Source organism: Papaver somniferum, chromosome 11, assembly GCF_003573695.1.
Source record: "Papaver somniferum cultivar HN1 chromosome 11, ASM357369v1, whole genome shotgun sequence".
Classification (NCBI taxonomy): domain Eukaryota; kingdom Viridiplantae; phylum Streptophyta; class Magnoliopsida; order Ranunculales; family Papaveraceae; genus Papaver; species Papaver somniferum.
Window position 1 is genome coordinate 12,620,987 of NC_039368.1, and position 15,177 is coordinate 12,636,163.

Genomic DNA, 15,177 nt, shown 5'->3' on the forward strand with positions numbered 1-15,177 from the left:
TATGGTCTAGATGACGCAACAAAAAGTGGTCTTGCACGCTGCGACACCAAGAAATAGTTTCTTTCCAAAAGCTCTTACATCTTCTAATATTGAGAAAAAGACAATTGACTGTTGCTACAAGTTTTTCAAAGAACTTAAAAAGAGCATCGGATTATTTGTGTTCCTGATTTCTTTGTTTACAACTTGTAACACACACTCTCAGCAGATAATGTTTAGTACTGCACAGAGAAACTCTTTTAATAAAAAGAGACATTCTGACATTCTCAGAGAAGAGGGCAATACTATTATCTTGAGAAGGTGTATCAGGGTTTGACTGATGAAAATAGTCAAATTCAGGGATGAAACTAACTGATATATGGGATTTTGATACTTATTGAATTATATCCAGTTTGTCTGAGACACGGGAAGGAGAGGATTACCCTTACTGATAAGAAGATCAATATCAACCTCAACATGAAAATTATTCATCAAAACTTGATTCAGCTTTTCAAGAGATTCTTGCTCTTTTTAGAGGAAAATCTCAACATCAAGAGATAATCTCTCAAGACTTTTTTCAAGCCCTGAAAACACTTCTAGGGATTTCAAACCTGGTGGAGGTTTAGATAGAATCTCTTCTACAGATCTAACTAAATCTGTCATTGAGGAGAATTCTGAAATCCCTAGATCTGGTGGTGCATTTAGAGAGATGGCACTTTTGTCCATAGAGTCAGATCACTACAAGCACAAACTTATGAGGTCTTGAACATGTTTTCCTGCTCTGATATTAATTAAAAAAGTGGGGGTCTAACAACCACACCTAATATTTCGCTTAGCAATATGTATGGACAAACTCCAATATACTTTCAAGAGAATGAACTAGACAGTCAGACTCAATCTTTATAAAAGTATATCAAAGAGTTTATATCTCAATTTCACAATTCAATCCGCAATCAAACAAATAGTAAATTGTGATCCAATTGAATAAGAGGAATAACTTGGATGGTATCACAAAATAATATCCAGGTGTCAATCAATTCAATCAATAACCCAGAGGCTGAATTCAAGAAATGATTGAACTTAATGCACAACCTGTGATATTTCTATTATATAAACAAATATAATGATAAAAAGAAATAACACAGACACTAGAAAGTTTTTTAGCGAGGAAACCGCAAATGCAGAAAAACCCTGGGACCTAGTCCAGCTTTGAACACCACACTATATTAAGCCGCTACAGACATTAGCCTACTACCAATGAACTTCAGTCTGGAATGTAGTTGATCCCTAATCAATATCACACTGATTAAGGTACAGTTGTTTTCCTTAAGTCTCTGAACCCCAGCAGGATTCTACGCACTTGATTCCCTTAGCAAATCTCACCCACAACTAAGAGTTGCTGCGACTCAAAGTCGAAGACTTGATAAACAAATCTGTCTCACACAGAAAAGTCTATTGAGATAGATAAATCTGTCTCCCACAGAAATACCTATAAGTTTTGTTTCGTCTTTTGATAAATCAAGGTGCACATGAACCAATTGATCAACCGGACTTATATTCCCGAAGAACATCCTAGTATTATCAATCACCTCATAATAATCTTAACCGTATGGAAGTGAAACAATATATTGTGGAATCACAAACGATGAGACAAAGATGTTTGCGATTTATTTTTATCTTGCCTATCGGATATCAATCTCGAGAAAATTTTAGAGAATATAGTACTCAACACGATAGAACAGGGCAAGATCTGAACACGCAACTATAGAGAAAATAGTTGGGTATGGCTTCAGAATCCCAATGAAGTCTTCAAGTCGTTAACCTACAGGGTTTTGGAAAAAAACTAAGGTTAAAGGAGAATCGACTCTAGTAGCAACTAGTATCACACAAGAGGTGTGGGTATTAGGTTTCCCAGTTGCTAGAGTTCTCCCTTATATAGTTTTCAAATCAGGGTTTGCAATCAATGTTACCTTGGTAACAAAGCATTCAATATTCACCGTTAGATGAAAACCTGATTAGACTCAAGCTAATATCTTTCAACCGTTAGATAGAAGTTAGCTTGTTACACACAAATGAAATGTACCTTCATTTAGATATGAGTAACCTTGCCTAAACGTGTACACCTTGTTGGCTCAACAATAGTTAACCGAAGTTATCCATATGAACACTTTCATATCAACCTTATTCATATTAACCATAACTAGTTCAAATGACTCAAATGAAACTAGTTATAGAGTTATTCAATTGTTTATATTCTCATAGAAGTATACAAGACACAATTGAAGCAAAATCGGTTTGATTCACTCGAATCGATTCATGAACATTATAGCCACGATTTGCAAAAGATTGCATTCCTTATTATATTAATGCATTGGTTCATGACATAACCGATTTTAGAACATAACTCACTCAAGTATGCAAAAGACTAGGCATACCTAATTAGCCGGACTTGGACTGTGTTCGACAGTACGCAAACGGGTATGCATACTATTACACATCCAAACTTCAGTTGAAATCAGTACACATACGGGTACGCATACCAAAGTTCCCGGACTTCAATTAAGTTTTCCAGTACGCGTACGGGTACGCATACCAAGGCTCCTGGACTTCAGCTGATCTTGCCAGTACGCATTCAGGTATGCATACTACACCGGTCTTGGATCAACATATATGCAAGTACGCATACTATGTCTATAATCCAATTAAGGTAAGTGTTCTAAACTCCATTTCAATCACTGAAACATTCTTAGAAGACGACAATAGTTGTCTCACACAAACTATTAGCTTCAAAGCAATTTTCAAGTGATCAAATGATCAATACGAAACATTCCGAGTCTACATCAAATGATTGTTCCACACAAATCATGTAAGATGTTATCATGCGATTTTCACATGATCATCTTTTGACTTTCGTCAAGAATATAAGATGGACTTGGTTAAAGTGAAATATTACCAACACATATTTCTAGAAATATATAAGCGAGTTAAACCAACTCTAAATATCAAATGTGTATAAATCGAGTACTATATAGTAATGCGACTTTTGTCTCAAGAAAGAGATAGAGTAGAAATAGACTTTCGGAGTGATAGATGAATTTCAGTCTCCACATACCTTTTTTAACTGAAGTTTCACAAGCTCACCTTAGTAGTTTTTCGTCTTCAATTGATGAACACCGTGAAGTCTAAAGCTCAACTATACAGTATATCCTAGTCTGAGACATCACTATAAGTAGACTACAAATCAAGACTTATAGTTTTGATCACTAAACTTGACAAACAAGCTTGAGATAGCAACGATTACGAGTTCGACCGAGCAGTGATCTAACACTAAAGTTACTGGTGTGACTAGATATGGATTGTTTTCTTTTGTGAGAAACAATCATATCGACTTTGTTCTAATTATAAGGTCCCTAATCATGAAGAAAATGATTGTGCTGATATGGCTCATAGAAGGATTGGGATGGAAGAAACTGTTCGAGGTTTTGGATTTGCTGAACCTATTTTGCATCTCATAGAAATCCCCAACAGGAAGCTCAACTTTTTCCACAACATGCGTCTCAACAACGTAACAGACTGAGACAACCTTTTGCCCAAGAACAATCTCGTATGTTTGATGGGATGCGTATATCAATTTTCTTAGCTACTGACTCTGATTCTGGAGGTTCTTCATCACGTAACATCAATCTCAACCTTCTACTTCAGTATTTCCGGTGTCTACTTTGTCAAGGGATGGTACTAGTACTAGTGGCACTATGAAAAGATATCGTCATAATCCTACTTTGGTTATAACTTCTGAGGCTCAATATGCTGCATGCTGATGATTTTGAAAATAACAGTACTATTACTCAAGCTTTTGAAACTGTCTATGTGCAAGATGATTATGCTGCTTCTGATCAAGAAAATATGTGGGACATCGCTACTGCTAATGTTGCTCAAAATCATATTGATGCATGGCAACAAGTGGTTGTCTCAACCTCTCTTTATATATTTTCTTCTATTTTTTTGAGACTTTGTTTTTACTACTCCTTTCACATATGCTATTTTAGTTTTAAAAGTATGAAAATATTTTTTTGGAACTGTCAAGGTATAGGAAACCCTCATACTAGAGATTATCTTATTTTTGTTTAAGTTAATATGAGCCATATATTTTGTTCCTATCAGAAACTAAGGCTCAACCTAATAATATGAGATTTTATCTTTCTCATACCAGATATCCTCATTATTGGTTTTATCCTACAATTGGTCTATCTGGTGGTATTACTTTAGCTTGGAAAGATGGAGTAGATGTTGAAATTATGCATACTACTAGTGATACAATTTTTGTTATTATACATACTCATGATCATAACTCCGATTTCTTAATTACATTTATGTATGGTGCTCATAATGTTGTTAACAACAATAATCAGTGCCAATATCTTTTGGATATGCATAGTTCTGTCGATCTTCCTTGGGCTTTATTAGGTGATTTAAATTTTACCATGTCAGATTCAGAAAATCATAGTCATACTAGTCATATTAGAAATTATTTTTAACAACTAAGACTAATTGATTGGGGTTATGTGGGTTCTGACACCACTTGGTCTAACCACGGATCCTGGTATTGATCATGTATCTTTTAGATTAGAAATAACACTAGTAAACTCTCAGTGGATCATTAGTTGTTAGAGCATTCGGTCGAAATCCCAAGTGTTGCTATTTCAAGCTTGTTGTCAAATTTAGTTGTCAAAACTATATCTTGATTTCAAGTCTACAATTAGTGAATTCTCGTATTAGGATAAAAGTGTAGTTGAGAAACAAACATCACGAGAATCAACATTACATTCTACCGTTTGAAGGCGACGATCAATCAAAGCTTTTGGAGAACTTCTTCAACAAAAGATAAGTGAAGATTGAACCACCTATTTCTCAAGTTATATTCATATTTGTATCTATGAGATGATGTCGCATAACTAATTCGACTATCATAAGCATATCAAGAATTTCGAGTCAAGATTCATCTTATAATTTGTTCCTGAAATATGACTAAGCTTAATGAACATTTTTCATACATGATGAATTTCGGTTAAGGACAATTTATTTTTCGCAATCAAAATCATGATTCCAGTTTTATCATTCGAAAATAGACTGGAACAGTGATATGTGTCATCGATGTTATTCGGGAATGTTCGAATCAATTTAGAGAGAAATATAGAACTACTGTACATTCAGTGTATAAGACAGTATACATATCAGTCTTACAAACTGGGAAAACTATTATAAGTCTGAAGTCGTATTACATGTAATGAGTACACGACAATAGATGTCTCACACAAAACAGGGTTCCCGGACTTGAATCATACCAAAACAGTTTGCATACTACGTACGCATAGTGTGTTGTATCCAGAAAAAGGTTTCTGTTCTAAACTCCCATTTCAATTATTGAATAACATCCTTAGAATACGAAAATAGATGTCTCACACGAACTATTAGCTTAAAGTAATTTTCAAGTGATCGAATGATCAATACGATACATTACGAGTCGACATCAAATGATTGTCTCACACAAATCGTATAAGATGTTTCCAGGCAATTTACACATGATCATCTTTTGACTTAATATTTAGTTTCCAAAAAAAAAATATTTCCAACTAAACTCGTCAAAAATATGATGAACGTAGCTAAAGCAAAAAGCTTCCAACACATATTTCGAGAAATAGATAACTGAGATAAACTCATCTCGAAATATCAAATGTGTATAATATAAAAGTCTATATAGCTATATGAATTAGTCTCATTAGGAGATATAATATAATAGACTTCTGAGTGATAGATAAGTTTTAGTCTCCACATAACTTTTGTTGATGAAGTTCCTCCAAGCTCTCCTCATTAGATCTTCGTCTTCAATCGATGAACGTCGTGAAGTCTGAAGCTCAACTACACATTCTATCTTAATCCGAGACATAGATATAACTAGACTAGAAATCAAGACTATAGTTTTGATCAACTAAACTTGACAAACAAGCTTGAGATAACAACGCTTGCGAGTTCGACCGGGCAATGCTCTAACACTGGTTATGTATGAGTTTGTGTTATGGTCTTCAAATTATAATGGAAAATGCTAAGTGGCAAGTGGGTGATGTTTCGACTATAAACATCTGGACTTGAAACTGGATTCCTTCTATGTCTATTGCTCTTCGGGATGAATTACACATCTTCATGACTTAGAATAGGTTTCTGAATTGATTGGTTTATCATCTGCTCAATGGAACATTAATATTCTACGACAATTCTTTACTTCTGAACAGGTGAATTCAATATTAACAATTCTCATTCAGCTATCAATTGGATATTCTTATTTAGCCTTTCACAACAACATGTATTTTTACCACTTCTCCATCTTACAAAATGCTCCGCGCTAAGGATTCCCCTAATGATGTATCTATGAATTTATCCCAATCATTTTGGCTTAAATTTTGGAAACTCAAAATGCCATATAAATTTCAAATCTTCTTATGGAAAGGTCTTCACAATACTCTGATAGTTAAAGCCAGATTGTTTCGTCATATGAGTACTTCTGATCAACAATGTGTTATCTATAATACTGTTAATTTAGAAGATGTAGATCATTTGCTTCTCCACCGTCCCTTTGCTTAAGTTGTTTGGAGGAAGTTTCTACCACAACACCTTTCTTCTATAATGCAACATTCAACGCTTTTATCATGGATTTAGAGTTGGAAAATACAGGATTCTCCAATAAAAAAATATAGTAACTCTAACTCTATTCATATTATAGTCTGTGTTATGCACATAAAATGGAAGCATAGGTGTAAAGTTATCTTTAGTAACATAAATCCAAACCCAAAGACAGTCATTCATCAAATAAGTTATTACATATCTCTGCATCATTTAAATACTGTTGTTGATAACAGTCACACTCTGCATCATTCAGTTACTGTTAGAAATCTTTGAACAACACTTGGAGGCCTCCTCTTATGAATGTTCTTAAAGTTAATATTGATACCTCCTTCAATCCTCAAGCTTTACAGGGGGATAGTCAAACGATATTTCTATGGACTTCCATAGGTTTTTAGTTTGAGTGACTCCCGGAGATTCTCTGAAAATCTAGAGACTTTTATTGATTCTCTGAGAGTATTTTAGATAATATTTGTGACTTGTGGAGATAAAAAAAATGATATTTGTAAAAAGTCTTTGTGACTCGTTGAGACAAAAAATGTACAATATCTCCTGAAAAATCCAATATGTCTACCAGTTTTTATTTTCATTTTTTTTGATAAAGAGAAATTTTATTGCTTAAGTAACATGATTGTGTAAATCCTTTGCCATAAGGCTACAAAGATGTTCAGGGAAATTACTAGTGAGATAGACAGGAATAGATGTCTCTCTCACAGATTTAGTAATACTGTCTGCAACTTGATTGTTGTTGCGATTAGTAAAAGAAAAATAACAAGAATTAAAACTTAAGCTTAGATGTTTTATAGCTTTAAGAATGTTTATGTTCTCCCATTGGATGAGTAGATTGTCTTCAACTATTGACTGAATGACAAGTTTTGCATCGAACTCAATGTGAACTTTATTAAAGTGCAGCTCCTTTTCCCATTGAATAGCTTCAAGCACTGCCATGCAATCTGCCGCCTCAGGACTTAGAACTCCATCTGAGTAACTCCCTTTGATACCCGCGCAACTACGTGTGTGATCACGGATAATAATACCCGTACCATCTTGATTAGTATCATAATCATAAGATGCATCAATATTAAATTTAAAACAGTCTTGAGCAGGAGGAATCCATCTAGAGACAGTTAACACATCGGAATGAGTGGAATGCATGTCATTAACATGTATGAGTGAGTGCAGGTGGTAGCGTATTTTATGAGTGGTGTAAACAGGGTTTAAAGATGCTTCCTGAAAGACAACATCGCATCTGTCTTTCCATAAAATCCATGAGCCAACCATCAAGGTGAAGGGCTTCTCATTATCAACAGTAGTGGAGTTGTGGGAAAACCAATCTTCAACCCATCTAGAAACTGATTCATAATTTGCTGTTATACATCAATGTTGATGTTTAAAAGCTTCCATACAGATTTAGAATGACCACAATCAAAAAACTAATGCTCCATAGTCTCATCTGTCTTCCACAAATGCCGCATTGAGTATCAATGTCACTGTTATAGAGAGTTATCTTGAACCTTATAGAGTGAATTCCATGGATGCACTTCCAAGCAAAATTTTTAACTCGATGTGCCACCTTGATTTTCCATAAAGCCTTCCAAGCCTTAGATGAAACAATTCTGGCATTGAATTACGCTGCAATGGTGTTGTTAGAAATCATTTTGTATGTGCTTTTAACTGAGAATTTACCGTCAGTAGAAGGCATCCAGATCATTGTATCTTCTTTACTGATATCCATAAAAATATTTTGTATCTTGAGGGAAACATCAGGAGAAAATAACTGGTTGAGAAGATTGATATTCCATGTATTAGTATTTGGAATAAGTAATTCTTCCACAACTGAGTAAAACCTGTGAAGATCATTAACATGCATATGAGGAACATTGAGACCTGGAATCCATCTGTCAAACCAGATCTTAGTTTTTCTGCCATTGTTAACTTCCATAAAGAAATTTTGTTGAACAATCTTAAGTCCCTTAGTGAGACCATTCCAGGTGTAAGAGCAGTTTTTTGCTTCAATATGTTGATGTAAAATATCACCAAATCCGAAGTACTTGCTCTCCATTATTTTACACCAGAGAGAGTTTTTCTCTGTGCATAATCTCAAAGCTAGATTTGTCAAAAGTGAAAGGTTTAATAGTTCTAAATCTCTAAATGCCAGTCCTCCTGCTTCCTTAGAATTGCAAACTTTTTACCAACCTAGAGGATTAAAACCTCTATTAGAACTGTATCCCCAGAAAAATCTTCTTTAAATTGAAGTAAACCTATTGATAAGATGAGTAGGTAGTTTGAAGGCACCCATCTGGTAAATTGGGACAGAGTTAAGAACATGTTTTACTATTGTAGCTCTCCCAGCTTGAGTCAGAGATATAGCAGACCAAAATGATTATGTTCATCAAACTTTCTTCTATAGCTTTAAAGGCTTCTTGATTGGAGTGACCTAAAATCAGTGGGGATCCCAAATACCTTTCTTTATAAGACATCCTTTCAACTCCAAGAATTTGTGTAAGAGTGTCTGCTGAGATGGGATCAGTGTATTTGCTGAAATGAACTGAAGACTTGTCAAAATTAATTACTTGTCCTGATTGAGAGCTAAAATCCTTGAGCAGATGAAGTAAGTTGTTGACTGAGGTGAGATTTTCTTGAGTAAATATCAAGCAATCATCTGCAAAAAGCAAATGATTAATGGATGGAGAATTTCCATCCACTTTAACACCTTTAATGGTGTTGATTTGTTGAGCAGTGATAAGATTCCTTGAAAGAAATTCCATTGCCTGAACAAATAAGGTGAGAGAGGATCAGCTTGCCTTATACCTCTTGTAGGATGAAATTCTTCAAAGGGAGATCCATTAAGCATCACAGATAAAGAAGTAGTACTAATATATTGATGAATAAGATCACAAAAGTCTTCACTGAATCCAAAGTAAGTGAGCACTTTAATGAGAAAATTCCATTCAAGCCTATCAAAGGCTTTAGACATGTCCAATTTTAAAGCCATCCAACCAGTTTGTCCTTTCTTTTTCTTCATAGAGTGTATAATCTCTTGAGCAATGACAGTGTCGTCATTGATCAGTCTTCCAGAGACATATGATGCTTGAAATGGAGAAATAATCTTGTCCATGAGTGGCTTCATTCTATTAACCAATATTTTGGAGATGATTTTGTATGAAGTATTACATAGACCAATTGGTCTATAATCAGCAGCACAACTAGCTTTCTTCTTCTTAGGGATAAGAGAGATATAAGTTTTGTTAATCTTCTTGAGGATATGCTTGGTTTGAAAGAATATAGTTACTATTGAACAAACACCTTCACCAACAATACTCCATTGACTTTTATAAAAACCTGCTTGAAACGCTTCAGTACCTGGTGCACCCAGTTTTCCATACTCTTTAAAGTATCATGAATATCTTGATGAGAAGGAATTCTTGTTAATAAAAGGTTATCTGCAGCTGTGATGAATGTTGGAAGAGACAAGTAAAGGCCTTCTTCTAACTGAGTGTTTGAGGAAGTACTTATACTCTTGAAATGCTCAGTTAAGTGTTGATATATATCTTCTCTAGAATGAAGCCAATTATTGTTATAGTCTTTGATACAATCAATGTTGTTTCTAGCTTTCTTCCAGTTAACCTTAGTATGAAAGTACTTGTTGTTGGGATCCATGTCTTTGATAAAATGATCCCTTGACTTTTGTTGGTAAAATTCACTCTTTTCCTTGTGGAATTGACTTAAATGCTTGTTGATGTTAAAAATCTCGTCGTGAGTATCATCATTTGCTGGTTGTTCTTGAAGAGTAGTGAGTTCAGCTTGTAGAGTATCAACTTTCTGATTAATGTTGCCAAAATGCTCTCTATTCCATATAGAAAGAAACTTTCTGCAAGAATGGAGTTTTTTAACAAGCTGGTAACCAGGTGAACCAGAAACACTAATATCCCAAGAATTTTTAATAATATCAGCACATGAGTTATCATTCAACCATGTGAAAAAAGAATTTGAAAGGCTTCCAACAAGTAGCAGTGTTAGAGTCACAAACTAGCATTATAGGGCAATTATCACTTCCAACTTGTGAAAGAGGAAACAATTTAGAATTAGGAAATTGCAGATTCCAGTCAGTAGTTCCTAGTGCCATGTCTATTCTAGTTCTCTTAGTTCCAGTACCCAAATTGTTGCTAGTCCAGGTATAATATTTTCCTACAAAGCCAATATCCTTTAAACCACAATCATGCATCATGCCATTAACCCATTCATCCATAGATGAATAGGCACTATTGTTATCACCTAGGATATGAAATTTTAAATCACCTAAGGTAATCCAAGGAGCAGTGTTGGCTCTACTAAATTTGGTGAATGAACTCCAATTGGTTTCTTTTCTTAATCTGATTATTGTACCCATACATACATGTGAGAAAGAACTCAGGTTTGCTCAAATCATACTGAATTACTACATTGTGGACTCTACAACATCACAAGTAAAACCATTTTTCCAAAGCAAAGCTAAGCCACCAAAAAGTCCTTCAGGTTCTATGTAACAATGATTTGGGTATTGATATTAGTTTAGTAAAGGTTTGCATTTTGTATAACTAATTTTGGTCTCACATAGAAAGATGATATCGGGGTTCTGAGTTCTAATGAGATCACTCAGATGATTTCTAGTATTGGTTTGTTTAAAACCTTGGACATTCCAGGATATGACCTTCATACTGTAGATAGAGCTAGAATTGGTAGAGAAAGTAATAGCCAACAATCCAGGAAAAAAGGAAGAACAATGAGGTATGATAATTATCAGAGAAAACTTATTCAACGACAATAATAATAGGAAACTTATGTAGGAAGAAACTGAAAACCCTAAGCAAAATAAAGGAGAAAAAGATTAACAGACACCAAACGTGACAGATAACAAAAATTAAATGAACAGAGAGATTAATGTTATGAACGGAATTAAATGCAAGAGAGTTGGTAAGAAAAGGTACCTGTTCCTCCATATCCGTGCTTCCAGTATGTGTATCTCTTGTTGTGACTTTCAGATTTTGAACAATGACTGTGTTGCTTTCAGTATTGGTAGATAAAGAGGCAGTTTCAGAATTATCAAGTTCAGGTTCACTAGAGGTTCTAATTCTCTTGCACAGCCTAGAGGTGTCATCAGCATCTTCACTACCATCCTTGAGCAGGAAATCCATATTGGTAGGAACGCTATCCTTTGGAGGAACAATGACAGTCCTCTTCGTGAAACTTTTCGGATTCTTCTTAACAGCAGGGGCATTTGATGAAGATAAAACATATATGTTATTCCTTAGATTTCTAACCTTACCAAAGAAGTATGGTTTTTCATGAGCTTTTGCCAGAAAATTTGCAGCTTCTTTGCACGCAACTTTGCAATGCTTAATGACATAACAGGTGGTGCAGATACCACTAGGTTGCCTTTCATAATATAACTTAATCTACTTAGAGACACAAACATTAGTGATTTCATCATGAATAACAAATTTTTTTTTGTTTATATGCCAGGGACGTTCATCGATAACTCTGTTAAGGTAATCCCACTTGATAAACTTGAATATGAAAAGGTTAGGTTCGAAAATCTTGAGTTCTTTAGGTTTGATGAAAGGCCAAGTGAAACCAATAAATTTTTCGAACATTTCATAATTCATTCTGCCTTCAATAATGACTTTGTCGATGGCGCAAGCTTCTCATTTTTCTTTTTCTTCTTTGTCTTCTTCATGAGTACCAGAGGTGTCTACAACAAAGGTGATAGCTTCAGACGTATCTCCCAGTTCAAGAGTTGCTTGTTTGAACTTTTTAACCAAACTACTAACCTGTGTCGTCTTCTGAATCCATTGTGATCACAAAAAGATATCTAGGGTTTCGTAGATGACTATAGGTATAATGAGGGGAGGGGAAAGAATATTTGTTAGGGTTATGAATAAAAGGGATAGGTATCAAAATATTGTTACCTAAAATCTGGCTAATATTCATAATATTTTCCGATTCAGAATCCACTTTAATTTGGTAACCGCAGCTGGAAAACAAATAACCTAAGATGGTAATCAACCTGAAAGACCGGGGATGACTAAATCTTGGGATTTTGAATTTTGAAATGAGTGATAGGCGGGCAAACTTAAATGACCGATTTACTGAGTTGATAATGATTTCAATCAACCATCTACCATTGAAAGCAACACAAATCTTCAAACGATTATCTTCAAACTCCGCAAACGCGTAAGTCAGAACGATAACAAAGGCAAACGCCATTAGAGTAAACACAAACTGTAAACACATCATGGAGAAAGCAAGAGGAGGTTAGTTACTCATTGAAATATTTAAAACTAGGAAAAAAAAATCTAGAAAGGAAAACTTGAAACTTTTTAAAGATTGAGTGAAATAAACTAAAAACCTGAAGAATTAGAATTAACACAACACATGATACTGCATAATTATCAACAAACAAAATAGACTAAATTAGTACTGAAAACAAGATAAAAAGAGTACTGAGTTAGAAATCCTTAGTAACCGAGTCATAGAGAGGAGAGAGAAATGTCATCTTTAAAGGTCTGGAAATGAAAATTTTGACAGTTTTTTTTATCCACGTTACAATGTTCATTAAAGTCCCGTGAATACCTAATGAAAATGAAAAAAACAACTATTTTCTAAATAAATCTCATCATAGTTGTCTTATGCCTAAATTTTCATTCTCTTTATTCCACTCGTCTCATATTTTATTTGCTATCCATGACATTTGTATGCGATAGTTTTTACCTTTTTTTTAATCATATAATTCAAAGGTGGTTATAAAAGCATCACAAGATTACACGAAAGACAAAAAAATGGAACCCTCCATTATTCCTTTAACAGGGTTATCTCGGCTATGATGTTTACCAAAATTTCCTCTTTTTTTTTTTCTGATTAGAAAATTCCCGAATTCTCAAGTCTCCCAAAATATAACCTCTTGGGGAGAGACTTTTACCATGCCTATTTTTCAAAAAAAGTCTATCCAAATCTCTGAAAATTACAAATCCATGACTTTCAATTATCTTTCGAATAACAAGAGTGTTTGAGTAACTTTTCCGAAATCATAATCTAATAACATGGAGTTTTGGAGAATTTAAATGACTTAAAAAAATCTCTAACCAATAATAAGAGACATCTAGAGACTCTCCAAAAATCTCAATGGAATAACAATAGATTTGGAAACTCCCCAGAAATCATTTGACTACCTCCCTGTTAGTTATTGTATCGGGCATTATAACAAGAAATTATGCAGGACAACATGTGGTGGGAAAAGAAACCGTAAAAAGGGCTATCAATGTTCAACAGGTTGAAGCATGGGTTTTGCTAGAAGTTATGGATATGGCAACTACTCAAGGTTGAACTCAAATTATTTTTGAAGCTGATAACTTGAATATCAACTCTTACTTGCAACATAGTTCTTGTCTTTCACCCTGGCAGAGTCTTCCTATAGTTAGAAAATGTGTGAATAAATGTAATATAAATGAGGTTTGGTCATGTGATTTTGTGAAGTAGGAAATACCATATGGTCCTAGGAATAATATATTAGAGAGAGTCTAGTCCAGTTGACTCAGTCATGTGTCTGTTTGGTCCTATTTGGGAAAATATATTATAGTTTGGTCCTAAAAATTATGGTTTGGTCCTAGGGTGATATCATGGATGATATAATTTTCATTGTGTGGTGGCAGAAATACCCTTATATTATTGTTTGGTCCTAGAAAATAATGGTTTGGTCCTAGGGTGACCACATATATACCAAAATTACTAGAAAATATCTTATTCTCAGATTTACTTTCTCTCTCACCTTCTTTTCTTTTTCGGATCTACTTTTCTCTTTTTTTTTTCTTGATAATTTGATCAGATTTGATGTTGAAGACGATGACGAACCCGATCTACTTGATGAAGACGACGAAGATCTCATGTTGTTGTTGCTGCTTGTGTTGAAGATGAAGATGAACTCTGTTTTTTAGGGTTTTTTCTGTTGCTGTCTTGATAAAGAAGAAGATGAAGATGATGATGTTGTTGTTTCTGTTGAAGCCGATGATGAAGATGATATTGAAGATGTCGATGAATATGATGTTGTTGAAATCGATGAAGAAGATGAAGATTTGGGTGTTTTTCGCGTTTTTTGTTGCTGTTGTTGTTGAAGATGAATGACGACGATGAATTTTGATGAAGTTCTTTGCTGTTGCTGTTGTTGTTGAAGATGATGCTGCTGATGTTTTTATATGGAGTTCATTCCAGAAATGAAGTCTGGTTTGTATAGGTTTTATATGGACTTCATTTCTGGAATGAAGTCTGTTTTTTTAGGTTTTTATATGGACTTCATTCCTGGAATGAACTCTGGTTTGTATAGGTTTTTATACGGACTTCATTTCTGGAATGAAGTCCGTTTTTTTAGATTTTTATATGGACTTCATTTCTGGAATGAACTCTGGTTTGTATAGGTTTTATATGGACTTCATTTCTGAAATGAAGTCTGTTTTTTTAGGTTTTATATGGACTTCATTTCTGGAATGAACTCTG